Raw genomic sequence first — 16,810 nt, 5'->3', positions numbered from 1 at the left:
TACCTCTAGAAGGCATATCAAATGGGCCTTTCTGTGTTTCTCTGTCCCCGGCATCATTGAAAAGACTCTTCCTGCTATTTCTACCTTATATCTCTGACCTGGGCCTGACTTCCCAACACAGACCCTAGCACAGGGGTCTGTGTGCTGCACACTAACTTTTTTGGGTTTTCCTGTGATGCTCCTTTCTGTCATCTTATTTCCCCAAAACATATCTTATTCCTATCCCCTTCTCCCCCAGCCCCCCCCCCCAAAAAAAAAACGGACAAGCTTGTGTTATCTTCCAGTTACCTAGCCCCTCAGGAGCAAGAGACCAATAGGGGGACCGCCCATATCAGGAATGGCCAGCAGGGGGCAGAAGTGCACCAGCTGCATCAGTTCCCTTAGCAGGGCTACCCAGAGCCAGAGAAAGCCTATCTGAGACAGCCTTTGGCTGTAATGTGGACTGGCCTGCTTCCCCCGCAAGCTGGGAGACAGGAACCAGAAGCACACGTTGACAAACTCAGGCTGAGGGGAATAAGGAAGGGGAAGGTATGAGCTGAGAAAGGAGGACCATTTTCCCTTTCACCGTCACTCTTCCTCCATGTGAGCTTGCTGCGTGGGATAGGCTGGGATAGATGGATGCAAAGAACATGGGATCATACCTCCCTGACCAACTCAAACCCTTCCCTCTTCTTTATTTCCTCCACCAGGTACCTGGAAACAGAGGGTGACAAATTGCAGGTGGAGAGGGGAAGACAGCCATGTAAACTGAAGAGAACCACAGAGACAGGGGGAGGAAAGTAATCCTGAGGGCAGAAATGGAGGAAGGGTAGATCCTGGGAGGGGACCTGGGACCCTCCTTGTCTACCGGGAAAAGCAAAGGCCTGGTCGATATGCTGCTCCAGCCCTTGCCCACCCTGTGCTTTCCACATGAGCCACAGCTTCAGACAGTCTACACGGCGGCCACACTGCACCACCTTGTCACCCGTGTCCAGAGCCACATGGTAGAACTTGTCCTGCGGGAAGAGGTAGCTGGCCTGGAATCCATGGCAGCGCCTGAGCAGGTTCGAGGTATCCTGGAGAAGAGCAGAGCACTGCAGTCCTGCAGCGAGGAGCTTGTGGGGGTTCCAGGCCACGGAGTCAGCCATCCGCGTGCAACCACAGTCCGTGACGCTGGCACACATCGGCAATTGCATCCACCGGGTCAAAGGCTCCCAACACAGTGGTGCCAGATGTGGCACTGACCAGGAACGGCAGAGCACCCTCAGCTTCAGCCAGACTGATCCGCCTCTCCAAATCCTCAGGGATCATTTTCCCTCTCGGTCCCGGCGGGGACGCAGCGGCCGCAGGGTTGGCAGGGAGTGCTGGGGCCTGGAGGAGGCGCCGCGCGTCTGGGGAGGCAGCGGGAAGTCGTGCCTGGCAGGTAGGCGCACGCCCCAAGGTGCGCAGCCTCGTCCAGGTGGACCGCAGTGCTTCAGCAGCTCGCAGGCGGTGGGATGGCGCGCGGGAAGGGGAAGGGGAGGGGAGGAGGGGCTCAAGGCGAAAGGAGGGGATCTGGGGGAGGGCAGCGCGCGCACTGCCCCCCGCCGGCGCCTGCCGCCACGTCCCTGGCCCTGGAGATGAAGCTGTTTTTCCTTTCTTCACTTATCCTGGTTTGGGATTTTTTAAAAAAAATAAATTTATGCTGTTTTAGCAAGTATGAAAATAATCTTCTGTCGCCTGAGCTGCCCCTCCCCTGCTGTAATCACGTGGCCTGTGCTGTCGCAAGATGAAGGATGATGGCATCACCATTGCATTCTCTTTGGACTCATGCATCTCCTGGGGGGGTTTGTTTTATTTTGTTTTGTTCAGGGTATTTTTTGGGGGGGTTGTTTGTTTGTTTACTTCTTTTCCAGAATGTGGAAAGTCTACAATGCAGAAGGGCTTTAACCTGCCAAATGATTTTAAATACTTCCCCCTGCGCAGAGCTGTATGCATCCTGCCAAGCTGCATTATAATCTGTACTGGGTACAATAAAAAGGTTTGCTTTTTGTTTAAAATAAATAAATAAATAAATATTCTTAACAAATGGAAAAAGGTAATTTTTTTGAAAAAAAAATTTTCTTGATATAGTTCTCTTAAAGAATTGGGAATGTAGCAATTCAATGTAAGTGTAAGAGAGCGTAAGAAGGTTTAAGTTCACATTTTTTTCTTTTAAATTATTATTATTATTATTATTTTTAAAGAGAGAGGGAGAGGGAGAGAGAGAGAATTTTTTTAATGTTTATTTTTTAGTTATCAGCGGACACAACATCTTCGTTTTGTATGTGGTGCTGAGGATTGAACCTGGGCCACACGCATGACAGGTGAGCCCGCTATGGCTTGAGCCACATCCCCAGCCAATCTTTTAAATTATTTTAAGTAACATTAAGATAAATGTTTACATTCATTATAAAAATATTGTTTAATTTTATGCAAATGATTTAACCCTGATTGCTGCAATGAAAATTGAACATTAAAAAATATTGTTTACATGGAACAATAATATCTTGTTTGCCACCTGTGTACAAATTCCAAGTGTCCTCAGATCAGTCATGCAAGATGACCTTTGAGAAACATCAGTCACAGTGTATGTTAGAGTCACTACTCAGTCTTTTGACAAGAGAGCCAGGGCCAATTGCCTGCTAAGGAAGGTGGAGAGATTTTTTCCAACAAGGTTCTATGTGTATTGCCCCAAATCATGTGTTTCCTCTGATCGATTTTTGTTATTCCAGAATTTCTGCACACCTCTTCCACATGCATATTTCACAAGCATTCATGGACAGCTGCGGTGGCATCTCTTAGTCTGAGAAGTCAGAGTACAGGAGCTTGGTCACAGTGATCTTTTCTGCCCAGTGGTGGACCTGGTCACCCAGAAAAGGAGCTGGCCTCCTCCTCTGCAGACTTTAGAATCACCCTCATCACTTTGGTGCCCAAGGATCCTGGAGGGCAGAAGCCAGAGCTTGTCTCCTAAGGAAGCTGTGGACCCCTCCAGGGACACTACCACTCAGCCAGGCAGTGGCCTTTGTGGCTCCCAAAGCCTAGGGGCCCTCTCACTTCCACAGGCATAGATGAGCCCTTGCTGCTGAGAACTGCAGGTAGGAAAGGATCTAACCAGCACTGGAGATGAGCCTGCGCATGAAAGGAAGAGGCATCAGGATTGGAAACTGGTGCTTGGTGGGGAAGGGACACCCACTGGGTAGCACCTGAATTCTGTTCCTGTCCCCAACCCCATAGCTCTCCATGCCCCATGCACCTGGCATAATGGCCACAGCAAGCAGCTTTTAGTACATCTCCTGGAAAAAATGCAGGGCTCTCAAAGGGCATGGTAAGCTGTTTCTACATTTCCCAGTGTTCATTCTGGGGTCCTGAACAGACAGAAAGCTCCTTTTATTTAAGACCCCCAACTCCAGGGCCTGAGTTCATGGCAACTTTGGCAAAAGCCACAATATGGACTTAGAAGATGGAACATGACCCTTTTGGAGAGCCCCATCTCATGACCCCAGCTCCTGGGTCATGGAGCCCCACCTCCATGACCAGGTGACACCTTTCAATACCAACATTGTTCTCACCATTTCCCCTGTTCATTGACCTAAGTACTAGAGGGACAAGGAGGAGAGCCAATGGGGCCAGCACAGGGGAAGAATCACAACTCCTCTCTTATCAAGCACTGCTTGGCTACTGTCCAACCCTCAGATGACTGCAAAGTCTATGCACCTCCTTGGCAAGAAGGTATGTTCCTGCCCTGCTGCAAAGGTCATCCGGGACATTATTGGAGAGCTGGATCCTAACTATTAGAGGGGCATGGAATGGAGTGGGGAAATATTCTCATAGTGGGCTACTCATAGAATTTGGAAAGAACGTATTCATAGATTTTTTGGCATTGCTAAACACAAATAGGACCCAAATCTTGCATTTTGAATTGTATTACAATTTGTTAGTTCCTTTTAAAATGTACTTTTCATACTAATTTGAAATAATCGGTGAAAATATCTCTTCTTTGCATTTTTTGCTCTATGTTTATGCCATGATTAATTTCAACTAGTTATTTCATTGTCAGGGTCCTACAAGACAGTTGGCACACATGGTTATAGAATGGATGGTAGCATATTTTGAATGCCTAATTACAAACTCTGCATAAAGCAGTTTATAAGCCTCTTTTCAGCAAGTCCATGTTGTAAAGTTTGTTGAGTATACAGGTTAATCATTATGGATTTGGAATCAGATTTGAAATCACCTCTGCTCTTTCTTACCACTGAGTGTCTTTGGAAGAAAAGTAATGAAGCTTCCCTCCATAAAGCTCAGTTTATGAACCTGTAAAATGGGACTCCTAATATCTAGTTCAGAGAATTGTGAAACTTACATAACATGATGTAATGTTTTGCACAGAGTGTATGACACTATAAAGGCTCCATGTAATAGAAAAACTCTTGGCAACATAGTTATTTTTATACTACAATATGTACATATTGCTCTTCCAAGAACAAAGAACTGGACATTACCATTGGAAGAATAATCAATCCTTCTTAAGTACTCAGATTCAAAATAAAAACTGTTGCAGAGTGGATGTAAAAGAGCAATGTGCTTATTCCCTTGGTGCTGCAGTGCTCTGCTTTCAATCTGAGATGGGCTGAGTTCTCTGCTGCTTGGTATTGATCCTTGCCAAGGACAACAGGGTGTCGGTTTAGGTCACTGCCACAACATGTTCCAAACTGTTCAACAGTCAGGTACAGTGGTCCACAGGCTCAACTGACAGTCACCAATCACCCTGTCACACAGCCAGGTAGTCAAGCCAGCTGTTGTCACCCCTTTGCATCCCTGGTATGGATGGGTTATGGCAATTGCTGCCACTCCTGCATCCCTGATAGGACTCTTGCCCACAACTTTGGGACTATGTCATCTATGAAAAGCTTGTCCCACCACAGTGCCAACTGCTGATTCTACTAGACCATGATTCAGTCCCTGCTGGTGTCTTGGTTTCCCTGAGGACTCTGCTTGACCACTGCAACTGTTAAGGGCACTAAGGACGTTTGCTAGACCACAAGTGGCATGGTAAGTGTCCAGTACAGCACCAAGCACAATGAATGCACACAGTAGGTGTTCTATAACTGTTTCGTTAGCTGAATTAAGGAAGAAAATGCACACGTTAAAGGCTCAGTTCTTGGTTGCTGGTAGGTCAAAAATAAAAACTGAGTTTCAAGAGAAATAAATATTAAAGTCCTCATTGGAGACATTCATAATCTATCTGTAGAAAGCGAATAATCCAACTTAGAAACATAAAACACAGAGTGACAAAGAGTTAGCCTAAGTACAAAATGAAGAGATGGACAAAGGAGCTTTAGGTGTGAGCTGGCATTGTCAGGGAAAGCTTCAGGAAGCAAGGACCCAACAGGTGGCCTAAATCAACTGGAAGGCAGCCAAACCAGGGGTTATTATTGATCCTCTGGTGCTTCTGCCTCCAGGCACAACTGTCACAACTCCAGGGATTCTCCCCCCCCCCCCACTGGAAGCCCATCCCAGGGACCTGAGGGGCCACACTCACTCACGCGCCCAACCGCCCAACCGCCGCCCCTACCCAGCTGGAGAGCGCCCCCTGGCGGTAGGCCGGCCTGGGTGGGCGGGGCACCCCGCTGCCATCAGCCCGCACCACAGGGACCAACTGTCAGTTGGTCACAGTCGCCGCGAGCCATCCCCACCATCAGTGGGCCCGAAGGGCGCCTCCAATAAGCAACTCTCCTGCCGCCCTCAGGATGGACCCCAGCCCGCGCCGCGTCCCGGGAAGCGGGAGGCGACCCAAGTTCTGGGGGCTGCGGCGGAAAGGGCGGATCAGCGCGTCCGCTTCTGCACAGCTGCCTGCCACGGGCGGAGCGCACGGCCAGGCCCGCGGACGCCACCCAGGGGCAGCCCGGGCACCACTAGAGCGCGACCTGAGTGGCGCTGCTCTCCCGCCAGGTACTGCCTCAAGCTCCCTCAGCGGGAGCGGGCGCTGCCGAGGAGCAGGGCGGACAGTAGGCGCCCTGCCGGCGGGATCTGCACCTGCATCTGGGGCCTTGGGTCTGTAGGCGATGCAGTGGGTCGCGTGCAGGCATCCAGCCAGAGAGAGCACAGGACGCAGCACAGATTTCCTAATAGCTGCCATTCTGACTGGAGTGAGAGGAAATCTTAGAGTAGTTTTGATTTGCATTTCTCCAGTTGCTAGAGATGATGAATATTTTTTCATACATTTGTTGATTGATTGTATATCCTCTTCTGAGAAGTGTCTGTTCAGGTCTTTGGCCCATTTTTTTATTGGGTTATTTGGGGTTTTTTTGGAGTTTAGCTTTTTAAAAAATATTTTTTCAGCTTTTCTTTAAGTGGACACAATATCTTTATTTTGTTTTTGATGTGGTGCTGAGAATCGAACCCAGTGCCTCACGCATGCTAGGTGAGCACGCTACAACTTGAGGTACATCCCCAGCCCTGGAGTGTAGCTTTTTGAGTTCTTTACATACCCGAGAGATTAGTGCTCTGATGTGTGAGGGGTAAAAATTTGCTCCCAGGATGTAGGCTCTCTGTTCACCTCACAAATTGTTTCTTTTGCTGAGAAGAAACTTTTTAGTTTGAATTCATCCCATTTATTGATTCTTGATTTTAATTCTTACATTATAGGAGTCTAATTAAGGAAGTTGGGGCCTCATCTCACATGATGGAGATTAAGGCTTACTTTTTCTTCTATGAGATGCGGTGTCTCTGGTTTTATTCCTAGGTCCTTAATCCATTTCAAGTTGACTTTTGTGCATGGTGAGAGCTAGAGGTTTAATTTCATTTAGTTGCATATGGATTACCTGTTTTCCCAGCACAATTTGTTGAAGAGGCTATCTTTTCTCCAATGTATGTTTTTGGCAACTTTGTCTAATATAAGGTAATTAGAATTTCATGGGATAGCCTCTGTGTTCTTTTATTCTGTACCATTGTTCTACCAGTCTGTTTTGGTGCCAATACCAAGCTGTTTTGTTACTATTGCTCTGTAACATAGTTTAAGGTCTAGTATAGTGATGCCACCTTCTTCACTCGTCCTGCTAAGGATTGCTTTAGCTATTCTGAGTCTTTTATATTTCCAGATGAATTTCATGACTGCTTTTTCTATTTCTATGCAGAATGGCATTGGGATTTTGATTGGAATTGTATTAAATCTGTATAGTGCTTTTGGTAGTATGGTCATTTTGATAATATTAATTCTGCCTGTCCAAAAGCAAGGTAGAGCTTTCCATCTTCTAAGGTCTTCTTTGATTTCTTTCTTGAGGGTTCTGTAGTTTTCACTATATAGATCTTTCATCTCTTTTGTTAAGTTGATTCCCAAGTATTTTTTAAGGCTATTGTAAATGAGATAGTTTTCCCCATTTCCCTTGCTGAGGATTTGTCACTGATATACAGAAAAGCATTTGATTTATGGGTGTTGATTTTATATCCTGCTATATTGCTGAATTCATTTACTGATTGTAGAATTTTCTAGTGGATTTTTTTTGGGTCTTCTAGGTATAGAATCATATCATAAGCAAATAATGCTAATTTTAGTTCTTCTTTCCCTATGTTTATCCCTTTAATTTCTTTCATCTAATTGCTTTGGCCAGTTTTCCAAGAACTATGTTAAGTGGAAGTGGTGAAAGAGGGCATCCCTGTCTTTTTCCAGGTTTTAGAGAGAATGCCTTCAATTTTTCTCCATTTAGAATGATGTTGGCCTGGGGTTTAACATAAATAGCTTTTATGGTGATGAGGTATTTCTGTTATCCCTAATTTTTCTAGTGTTTTGAGCATGAAGGGGTGGTGTATTTTGTCAAATGCTTTTTGTGCATCTATCAAGGTGATCATATGATTCTTTAAGTTTATTGATGTGATGAATTAGATTTATTGATTTCTGTATGTTGACCTAACCTAGTATTTCTAGGATGAATCCCCATGAAATTGTGGTGCATGACTTTTTGTTATGTTTTTGTAATTGATTTGCCAGAATTTTATTGAGAACTTTTGCATCTATGTTCATTAGAGATGTTGGTCTGAAGTTTTCTTTTCTTTTTCTTTTTACTTTTTCTTTCTTTCTTTTTTTTTTTTTTGATGTGTCTTTGCCTGGTTTTGGAATCAGGGTGATACTGGCCTGATAGAATGAGTTTGGAAGTGCTGCCTCTTCTTCTATTTTCTGAAATAAACTGAAGAATATTGGTGATATTTCTTCTTTAAATGTCTTGTAGAACTCGGCGGTGTACCCATCCAGTCCGGGGTTTTTCTTGGATTGTAGACTTCTGATATTCTCTTCTATCTTGAAATTGATCTGTTTAAATTGTGTATATCATCCTGATTCAATTTGGGCAAATCATACGACTCAAAAATTTGTCAATGCCTTTGATATTTTCTATTTTATTGGAGTACAAGTTTTCAAAATAATTTCTAATTTTCTTCTGTATTTCTGTAATGTCTGTTGTGATATTTCTTTTTCATGCTGTTTATTGGTAATTTAAGTTTATTCTCTCCTTCTCTTTGTTAGCATGGTTAGGGGTCTGTCAATTTTATTTATTTTTTCAAAGAATCAACTTTTTGTTCTGTCAATTTTTTCAATTGTTCCTTTTCTTTCAATTTCATTGATTTCAGCTCTGAGTTTAATTATATCCTATCTTCTACTGCTTTGGGTGCAGATTTGTTCTTCTTTTTCTAGGGCTTTGAGATGTAATATTAAGTCATTTATATGTTGGCTTTTTCTTCTTTTTTAAATATTTATTTTTGAGTTGGATATAATATTTTTCTTTTTATTTATTTTTGTGTGCTGAGGATAGAACCCAGGGCCTCGCACTCCTAGGCAAGTGCTCTACTACTGAGCCAAAACCTCAGCCCCCGAAGGAGGAGTGGTAACATGCTGCCATCAAATTGTACAGTGCATTGATTAAGTTTTAACCAATTGGTAAATTCACCATCCCATGTTGCAGGGCTTTAGCTAGAGAAGCCGAGGCTCTGCTTCTCATGCACTACTGATCCATGCCTTTACCTTTCTTTGTCCACCATAGATCATGTCCCAGCAGCACCTCTATCTCTGGCTATTTTTCAACCACCTCCAACCACTCCAGCCCTGTGTCCATACACTGCTGCCTGAGAAATCTTCAGCCAGACCCATGTACTGACGCTTACTCTATGTTCTTTTAGAACATCCTGTGGATTCCGCTGAAGAGCTTCCAAATTAGAGGCATACATTCCTGAAACTCCAAGTGGAAGAGGCTTTGTTCTGATTGCACTGTCTTGTTGGAAGGCCTCCGATTGCACAGAACCCAGTCAGAGCCTGGCAACAGAAGTCAGAGCAAGAAGATGCTGTCCACACAGCATGGACTCAGAGGTAGGAGCAATGTCAGAGCCACTCTGTAGCCACCCTGTGTTTATGTCTCTGTTTTGTATGGTTGGATCCCGAAGAGCATCTTTGTTTTCAGCAGTGAATTGCATGACCCATTAGACAGTCACACTGAAGGTAGGACACTATAGAAGCAGGTCTGTATAGCAGCTGGAGGACACTGCTGCTTTTCAACCTGGGGATGGAGTCTGAGTGGAAGGATCTTTATATTTTTCATATCTTAATGACCTTGTGTCAAGAGATCTGATGCCATGACTTGGAGTGTGCTGTGTTTGTAACCACGTTTTCTAGGCTTACATGGAAAGTTGACCATTGTCAGGAGAAGAGCTCATTCTCTTCTTATCACCTAAACATCCTGTGACTTTATGTGACATAGTGAAGAAGAAATCTCATCATCAGACAGAAAGCCAGACAAAAACCAGGGTTTTTCTGTGCTCAGAGTGTCCTTCTGAGGTCACTCTCCCAATGACCTTAGGCCTCCCTCTTGGCCTCACCTTTTATAGGATCCACCCCTTCTCAATCCTGCCCCCGTGAGGATCCCAACACATGGACCTAGGAAGACAACCACATCCAAACCTCAGAAGGGACTGTTGTGGTGGTCTCAAACATTCACTCCACCCCCAAATCAGCGTGACAGTGCTGTTCTCCTTGTTTGGGTCAGTTTGAGATTGGGAGTGGGACTTAGTTCTGAGGGTTGAGATGAAAGGGAAAGTCTGCTGGGGAAATCTCTGGTAAAGGTATAGTCACAGGAGCTGAACCAAAAGTGAAATATGGCAGATTGAGAAAATCTTCACATCCAACCACAACTCCATTAACATGCTAGGAAAAGGAATTTTGTTTTCTTTCTTCTTTCTCTCTTCTTAAAAAAATTCATTTGTTTTTTTAGCTATACATGGCAGTAGAACCTATTTGATGTATTTGTACAATCACAGAATATATTGCATTTTAATCCCAGTCTTGTGGATGTACATGATGCTGAGATTCACTGTGGTATATTCACATATGTACAAGGAAAGTTATGTCAGATTCATTCCACTGTCTTTTCTATTCCTATCCCCTCTCCCTGCCTTTCATTTTCCTTTGTCTAATCCACTGAACTTTCATGGCCCACCCCCACCTACAACATTGTGTGTTAGCATCCGCATGTTAGAATACTCAACCTCTGGTTTTTTGGGTTTGGCTTATTTCAGTTAGTATGATAGTCTCCACATCCATTCATTTACCAGCAAATGTTATAAAGTCATTCTTCTTTGTGCTGAGTAATATTCCATTGTGTATATATAACACATTTTCTTTATCCATTCATCTGTTGATGGATACCTAGGTTGGTTCCATAGCTTAGCTATTGTGAATTGAGCTTCTGTGAACATTGATGTGGCTATGTCACTGTAGTAGACTGATTTTATCCTGTGGATATATACTAAGGAGTGGGATAACTGGGTCAAATAGTGTTTCCATTCCTAGTTTTTAAAGGAATCTTCAATTGGTCCAGTGTAGTTGCATCAATTTGCAGTCCCATTTATTGTCACTTGTATTCATACACACACACACACACACACATCTGGAAATTATATATATATATAATTTAAAACATATCTGAGAATATTGATACATAAGTTTATCTGCTCCCAAATTTTAAAATGTATTTATCTTGTTTGTATCCACTCACTTCTAGAAATGTACCTGGGATGATGGGTGAGCTAAGATTTGCATGAACCTGTTATGAGAAAGCAAGATGAGGTGGTACTCTGAGGCCTACACAGTTTGCCAAGAAAACTAGGAAAAATGAAACCATCTGATAAGCTGAGGAACCTTTTAGGTTATTGTGTAACCAATATGGTCCTAAATTTTCAAATAGAAGCTAAAAGAGTTAAGCTAAAAGTGCCTTAACCACATTCATATTAATGTGAAATTGCAAAAAACCCAGCAGTGTTATGAGTGAAATCACATAATGCAAGGAGGAAAGGCATAGGAAGTCACATCACACTGCATTTTAAATGTCCCCTCTCTTCTCTTGAATGCAGTGAGGAAAATATTTCACATTGGCCAAGAGAGATGTCTAGGAAGAGCTGAGAATCTTTTTAATGTAGTTTCTTGTTTATAAAAAGAAATGAAATGGAGTAATAATATAATCTTTACATAATAAAATCTCAGGGAATGCTATTTTTTGAATAATGCATCTCCTCATCTGTTTTTTAAATCTCTTTCATTAGAGTTAATCGCGCAAAAATCTTTCAGGCTGCTGCTGCTAATTTAAATCTAGAGATTGCAAGTTTAATTTTTATTGTTGTTTTGTTTTTTGTTAGCCTTCTATGTGCCTATATTAGCAGCTATACAGTAGAGGAATGCAAGACTCATTGCAAAACAAGTTATTTGTGATTCACATGTATGAACAATATTTAGTAACATGCTAGTTATCATTAGTATCTTTCAATAGCACTAAGAATGAGGCACATTTAAATTTTGCTCACAGCCTTACACCAAGGAGACCCATTTATATTCTGGACCTTAACTTCAGTCGTAGGAGAACTCTCACCAACACACTTAGGGACCTCCAATCAGGAAGGTGCCTCCTTGCATTTTCTAGTTTTCCTTAAACAGAGTTGCCAAAAGAAGGGGCCTCCATGATATCCTTTCCTGCTGTTGAACACAAGTTGCAATGCAGAGGATATTCGGTGTGTTTGGTTGTCAACCTGAACATGCCCTAGTTATTGTGCCTTGTCTTAGTTTGACGTATCACTTTCTCTGCTGCTGCCTTCCCTTCAGGCTCTCTAGCCCATGATGACAAAGACACAGGCAACCCCTACTCTTCATAATGCCACATCACATCAACAACACTTAGCAGAATGCCTTGCACAGAGCAGCAACACACTAAACAGATCATACACATATGTATAAATGAAGAGGATTAAAAATTCCTAGTAAAAACGCCAGGCTGTAAATCTTGTTGTCTGGTGTAGGTCATCATGGCTTAATGATCTACTTCCAGATCCAAAGAGAATGTGAATGAAGCTATCTGAAAAGGGGCTATTAGGCAGCACATCAAGTCTTTTTTCTTTCAAGTCAGCTTTATTCCCTGAGCTTAGATTGAAACATTATTTATGAAACTCCAAAACTCAACCAGAATCTACAGGATAATTGGAGCTTTAAACTATTTTTTCCTCTTCTTCAATCAGAAATTAGATTATTATTATTATCTGTCAAACATACTTCCTTCCTCCTACCCAAACATGCAAATTGTATGCAGAGTCTGAAGACAGTCAATCAAGGCAAGGGTTGTAGAGGGGGGTGGTATTGTTGGCAAGTTATATTATGAAGAATGAGAGGCACTGTGGGAAAGTTTTATGCCTATGGTTCTTAAAGAAGTATTCATTTTCAGTATGTCATTCACTAGTTAACTCTGATCAAAGAAAAATATATTCCCCCACAAATCCACCTGCTACTCTAACAGCCTTTTATTTAATATGACAACAGAACCACCTGTCTGAGTTTCCTGTTTTATATTTTGCATAATGTACATGATTTCTAGCATGTGCCATATGGCAATTTGGGATGGATGGCATTAGAGCAATCTGATTTCTATGTGTTGCTTTCTTTGTCCCCAGGGCATATTTTGCATTTATATCCTGCAAATAACAGGAGATATGTTTCAACTACCCACATTAATTTTTCCCCAAACACATTCATAGACTCTTGTTCAGTGCTCCTTGTCAAGAACTTTGAAAATTCCCCTTTCACAGAGTAGGTGTGTGGGAATCATTGACAGAGCTATCAGAGTTCTTTGTTTTCAACTTGGGTCTTTGTTAAGTCAGAGGGGGAGGAAAAGAAAGCTCTTTGGGTTCGTTATGATTTAATCTCCTCACTCTCTTTAATGAACATAAAATAAATATAGCTGATGAGTGGGTTGGTCTTGGCATTCCTTCGATATGTGTAGAAGATACACTTGTACATACACACACACACACACACACATAAATACACATTATAAAATGACAAAGGGAAGAGAAGGGAGGAGTACTTGCCAACCTATTCAATTCATAACTACTGAGACAATGCCAATCATGAACTAGGAAGAGGACATAAGGTGAAAGCACAATGATTCAATGCATGACTTTGTATGAGTTATGATGTGTGTATCTTGTTCTTTGAGAGAGTAGGGGATGTGTCTTTTACATTTCTTCATCCAGAACACACCCTTGTAACTTATGAAACCTTACAGGGAGAGTACTTGGTAAATATGGTTGACTGATTCACTCTACATTGAGTCATCAAAAGAAGAGTGACATCATATGCAAACATTTATACACTGATGCTCACACATATTTCAACCAAGATCCTTTCACGTCCTAAAATGCTAACCAAGAGAGGTATGAAGGATTGGAATTTTATCCAAATATAATCATTAGGGTGGCATTAGAGGGTTATTTAAAAGAAGTAAAACAGATTTTGAAATGATGTTTAAAGAAAGTAATTAATTTGGGAGAGAATGAACAAGTCAACATTCATCAACTTAAGGAAAAGTTGACTTTCAAGTTAGTAAACTGTTAGAGAGTTCAGTTGGCTAGAACAATAATACTGGACTAGTCCTATTACAGATTTTATTTTATGAGATAAAATTTTAGTTAGCTTTACTTTAGAGAGAAACCTGCCACAGCCTTGAATCTGTGCTAATCTAACGATGCTTGCAGATCCAATGGCCCCATCCCTCTCAGCCAAACACCCTGTGACTCAGCACACTACCCAATTCTCATTGCTTAGGACTCAGGGGACAAAGTGAAATTCTGCCACCCACTTAAGTCCCAGGCTGCCACTCCAAAAACTAATCCACAGTTAGGACGTCATTTTAAAAGTGAGCCGAGCTGGGCACCTTATGTGTCCTGCAAAACATCAAGAAAATCTCCTCTCTTCCAACCCAAAGAAAGAAAGAAAATACTTGGAACTTAATTGTGCTTACAACACAGCCCAGTAACTGAAGTGGTAATTCAAAGGAGCAGCTTTGCAATGACTATTCATCATCGCTCATCATGAAGGAACACGCTTAGCAAGATCTATGAACACTGAGTGTGTTTATTAGGTCATTTACTGATGAAATGAGACTGTCATTGCATGAAATTATCTACTTGCATATAAGCCATGCAAAGCTATAAACATGGTACTTGGTGTGGTCATGCCAAAGAATAATTTTGGGGCTACCTGATCATGCCCTAGGTAACATATTTCAAAGGGGCTTAAACCCAGGGGACTACCTAGACAGTTTCAGCTAATATGGCTACCAACTGTAACAGGCATTTAAAACTTTCTGAGATAACAACCACAAAGCCTAATCTTAGCCTTGGTCCTGGTGTGCTGTGTAAATACAATAGACCGGTAGAGTGGTGGCATTTCTGTTCTGACAAAGGGATGATAAACATCCTAAAATGACTTTGACAGGATATAATTATATGAAGTATTTAAACAAACTCTGGAAAGTACACTTATCACCCCCCTGTATTTGGCATTACTAAGTACCCTCCTAAATGGCCAAAGACACCAGTTGTCCTCAGTTCTGTCCTTGTGGGGAGTGATGCCAGATTTTGGATGTATGGCGTTTTATTTCGGGGATGCATTGTACTAAAGCTGCGATTGTTTCCATGGGGAAATGTCCCAGAGTGATTCTTGCCGTGGCACTCGGCTCTCTCAGACACTCCCAGAGAAACCATGATTGAGCTCTGCACTTTGACTTTGATGTCCGACAAAGGGTTGAAGAGGGAGGACTGTGTCAGGAGTTCCTTGTCCAGCAGGTCCTGTAGGCACATGGGACCACTGTATGTTCGGCTCACTGTCAGGTCTGGTTGCATGGCAGAATTCAGGAGCAGGGAGTTACCTGGGTAAAAAATATATATATAGTGATCTGTCACTCAGAAACTACGACACCTCCATTACCCTTTTACAGCTGCCTTCTCTAACTGCAGGCCCACCCTGACAAAGCAGAGTGGCCACAACAGGTTGGTTCTTAGTGACCAACACCTTGAAACTCTGGCCCTCCTTCCAGTCCATTCTTTCAATGCTGCCAGACTAAATCCTTCACCTTCTGAGATCCTTACATGCTTGATTTTGAGAACAAATATTTCTGGCATTCTGGCAAGTAGCTCAGGTATTGTTGTTCATGTGATTTTAACTGGCAAAAAAGAGCTAAAAAAATTAGATGTTTTGTAATCCAGTTCAGAGCAAAAATAACATCTGTTCATTTTAAATGGCAAGAGATGACACAGCTTGGTGACTAGGTAGTGCCATTTATAATGAAGCTGCTTGGTTTCAGCATATTTTTTGTGGATTTCTGGGCACTTTCTGGATCTGCAGGAGGACATAATGTGTCCTCAGAGCAAATGGTTCAGGGGACCTCATGAATCACTTCATGTCTCAGTAGCCAATTCACTTGAACATTGCATATGTCACCGAGAGGAAAACAATACTCCATATGGAAACAAAAAGCAACTCAGATTCTATGTGGGGAGCAGCTCAGAAGAGTCTCCTTTCTGTCTGAAAACAAATGAAAAAAAAAAAAACAATCTTTACAATAGCATGAGAAATTGGACTTTGTCATCTGTTGGGAAGCACCAAATTTTTTCTAAGCCAAATATTAAAATGAAATGCTGTGATATATTTTTGTGATGAAGTAATCTCATTTATTAGTAAATAACAAAATAACCCTCAGTCCCAAACCTCCCACCCATATCAGTCGATCAATGTGACATCTCAAATTGAAACCCAAACCATATTAAACAATTTTCCTTTGGGGCCTGACAGAAATGTTTAAAGTATGGTATTTTTGAAAATGTTGCAATTCTAGGCCATATTGTATGAGCCTCTATTGTTTTTCCATTTTCATAATCTGTAACAATGCCAGCAGGAAATCTATAACCCTGACTTTTACCACCTCTTATTCAGATGCTCTAAGATTGCAAAATCACAGAGAAAATGTACAAATGAGATGAAATAATGCTGCAAGATCTAATGTCTCCTTGTGGTGTATTTCTTCTAAGCTTGGAGCTACTGTGCCAAGACAAAGGCCAGTCAAGTCTCTGTGTTTTGTAACAGAACCACATTGAGTTCTATAGCTTAGGAACTATGTTCTTGTTTATGGTCTTCAGGCAAGAAGTGGGACTGCAGAATGATCCCATGTCTGCAAAGAGTTGTGAACTGATGTTTCCTTGGAGACTTCAAGAATTATATGCCCAAGTCTACCAAGTCCTCACCTATTGAAACTTAAGTTTTGGTTATTCTTGAAAGACTCTCTGAGCTCATGTGAAGCAATGAAATGAAAAGTATTTCCTAGAATTAGGTAGCACAGATGTGGAGAATGCTTGATAATAAAAGTACGTACAGGGCAGGGGATGTAGCTCAGTGACAGAGTGCTTGCCTAGCATGCTGGAGGTCTTGGGTTCCATCCCCAGCCCTGGGGGAAAA

At 42.2% G+C, this 16,810-nt stretch overlaps 1 long non-coding RNA gene across 4 annotated transcripts in view; it reads left to right on the top strand.

Moving 5' to 3' along the window:
- The first annotated feature begins 400 nt into the window (after window positions 1-400).
- Window positions 401-16,810, top strand: part of LOC144370482 (uncharacterized) — a 63,782-nt gene continuing 47,372 nt past the window's right edge. For 2 of the 4 annotated variants that reach the window (XR_013430461.1, XR_013430460.1), the window contains exons 1-5: window positions 401-582; window positions 690-1,402; window positions 1,875-1,999; window positions 2,733-5,049; window positions 9,166-9,352. This is a non-coding gene — a long non-coding RNA (uncharacterized LOC144370482). Of the gene's footprint in view, window positions 583-689; window positions 1,403-1,874; window positions 2,000-2,253; window positions 2,325-2,732; window positions 5,050-9,165; window positions 9,353-16,810 lie in introns of all 4 variants that reach the window. The other 2 variants (XR_013430463.1, XR_013430462.1) reach the window with 2 other exon arrangements.

The sequence above is a fragment of the Ictidomys tridecemlineatus genome, chromosome 14 (assembly GCF_052094955.1).
Source record: "Ictidomys tridecemlineatus isolate mIctTri1 chromosome 14, mIctTri1.hap1, whole genome shotgun sequence".
NCBI classification, from domain to species: Eukaryota; Metazoa; Chordata; class Mammalia; order Rodentia; family Sciuridae; genus Ictidomys; species Ictidomys tridecemlineatus.
This window is presented reverse-complemented; position numbering and strand designations above follow the sequence as displayed.